At 36.3% G+C, this 2510-nt stretch overlaps 1 long non-coding RNA gene across 1 annotated transcript in view; it reads left to right on the forward strand.

The window, feature by feature from the left end:
• Positions 1-1946, forward strand: part of LOC128248287 (uncharacterized) — a 60328-nt gene extending 58382 nt beyond the window's left edge. Inside the window, exon 4 of the long non-coding RNA XR_008264523.1 lies at positions 1828-1946. This is a non-coding gene — a long non-coding RNA (uncharacterized LOC128248287). The remainder of the gene's footprint in view (positions 1-1827) is intronic.
• The last annotated feature ends 564 nt before the right edge of the window (positions 1947-2510 follow it).

Below are 2510 nucleotides of genomic sequence, written 5' to 3' on the forward strand. Positions count from 1 at the left end.
TGTATGTATGTATGTATATGTTTGTGTATCTGTCTTTGTACCCCCACCATCACCCGACAACCGATGTTGGTGTGTTTACGTCCCCGTGACTTAGCAGTTCAGCAAAAGAGAGCGATAGAATAGGTACTAGGCTTACAAAGAATAAATCCTGGTGGGTGGTCGATTTGCTCGACTAAAGGTGGTGCTCCAGTATGGTCACAGTCAAATGAGTGAAACAAGTAAAAGAATAAAAGAAAATACATTCATACATTACACACACAGATATTTATTTATTTATTTATTTATGTGTTTCAGCCAAGTGGCTGCGGTCATGCTGGTGCACCACCGTAATTCCAAACACTGAAACAAATATAAAAAGGAAACTAACAGCGATATGGATTGGAAACCAGAACGCAAAAGGACGCGACTTAAAACTCATAAATCGTTATATAGGGGATGCTAACATCATAAATTCTAACATCATAAATGCTAACATCACAAAGAAATATTGATTTCTTACATTGACACGAGACCACATATACAGAGTCGATCAAATCAAATCAGTACTTAAATGGTACATTATTTTATCGACCTCGGTAGGTGAAAAGTTGATCTCGACAAGATTTGAGTTCAGTAGGTCAAGGGACGTAATTTATATAACTTAAAACTTGCAATATATTTTACCTGGTTCAAAAGAATACTAGTTACCGCACCCCACCCTATTCTAAGTTGCTTCCCTACCGTATGAAATCGATTTCAAATTAACCCACCCCACTAAATGATGATGATGATGATGATGATGATGATGATGATGATGATGATGATGATGATGATGATAGAGCAAAAATGTGGTTCGAACATAAACCCGAAGGCATCATCGAAAATGATAATGCAAAGATCCTATGGGATTTTATGATTCAGTGCAACCATGAAATAGAGAGAATAGGAAACCAGACATAGTGTTAATTGAGAAAGAAAAAAAATGATGTTGGATCATAGTTATAGCATTCCCAGCTGACAACAAGGTATGCGATAAGGAAGAAAGAAAAGTCGATAGATATGACAGGTTAGCTTGGGAAGTTAAGCAGTTGTGGTTACTGAAAAAGGTGGTAGTAGTACCAATAATTGTCAGAGCCCTGGGAACAGTGAGTAAAAGCTCTTGAGAAGTACATGGAACAAATAGAGGCTGCAATAAGAGAGCAGCACTTGCAGAAAACAGCACTGCTTGGAACCGCTCGAATGCTCCGGATGGTGCTCGAAAAATCAGGGGTGTTACTTTAGTTCACAGGTAGTGAACAGCTGGCACCATAGTACATAATAATAATAATAATAATAATAATAATAATAATAATAATAATAATAATAATAATAATAATAATAATAATAATGATGATGATGATGATGATGATGATGATGATGATGATGATGATGATAATACCTTTTTTATTCGTCACCTGGGTAACGAACGCTTGGGGAAGGATTTGAGGTGGGCTATATGAAATCATAGGAATGTAGGATGAAATCGATTCCAGATTACCCCCTACCCAACAGTAATTTGAGATTGATTTCGTCCTACCCACCCATTCTCCGGTAATCAAAGCGCAATTTCATGTTGCTGGGAGGTTGAGCTAAACGGGTGGTAATCTGAAATCGTTACAGCAGCGCTCTACACATTCTGTTATCTAACAAATATATTGATGAATGATCCGTTTAAAATAACAATTATATCTATTTAATCTCCTTTAACCCTACTTTTTTTTCCTTCGTTTTAATATTTCTTTTTTTTTTTTCTTTTTGCTTCTTTTGCTGCACAAAAAAAACCGCAACTTTTGCTGAAAATGAAAATAGACTGACTGGCTCGAACCATCTTCGGAATTTTCCTGTACATCTTCAATTTCGTTACCAACTTCATCGTAGTTTATAACAGAAGATACAAAATAACAGGCCTACCATAAAGGATAAAAGATGAGCCGGTATGGCATTTCTTCTTTTCCATTCAATTTCTTTTATCATTTTTCTCGATAGATTTTCTGTACATAAATTCCCTCTATACACTCTATTTGCAGAAAAAAATAAAGGGGAAGGATTTCCTGACGGACCGTTTTACGATTAGTTAATCAATCACAGCGTTCAATATCTCATCGCGTTCGGCTTAACGGCCGGCCCTTAATGTTGTTTTCACTGCTTAATTTTTACTGTCTTGGAACCCTCCGCTTAAGAGCTTAATCCAATTCGCGGGAAGAGCTATTCTAAGAGCGCGTTCTGCCTCATCTTCGAAACGCCTAGTTTAGAATAGAGGCAGCTGATGAAGGAAAAGTTCCATATGTGGCTCGTCTGTTTTCCTATGTGTTCATTCTGTTGTCCGTAAAAAAAGTCCGTCTTTTTGTGCTTTGTTTATGTTCTCGTTTCTTTTTTGACGTCCTGTACCCAGATATGCATCTATATATACATGTAGATGTAGGTATGTACATATATGTATATATACATGCATATGCTCATATATCATTTGTATTATATATATATATATATAT

Source organism: Octopus bimaculoides, chromosome 7 (genome assembly GCF_001194135.2).
Source record: "Octopus bimaculoides isolate UCB-OBI-ISO-001 chromosome 7, ASM119413v2, whole genome shotgun sequence".
NCBI classification, from domain to species: Eukaryota; Metazoa; Mollusca; class Cephalopoda; order Octopoda; family Octopodidae; genus Octopus; species Octopus bimaculoides.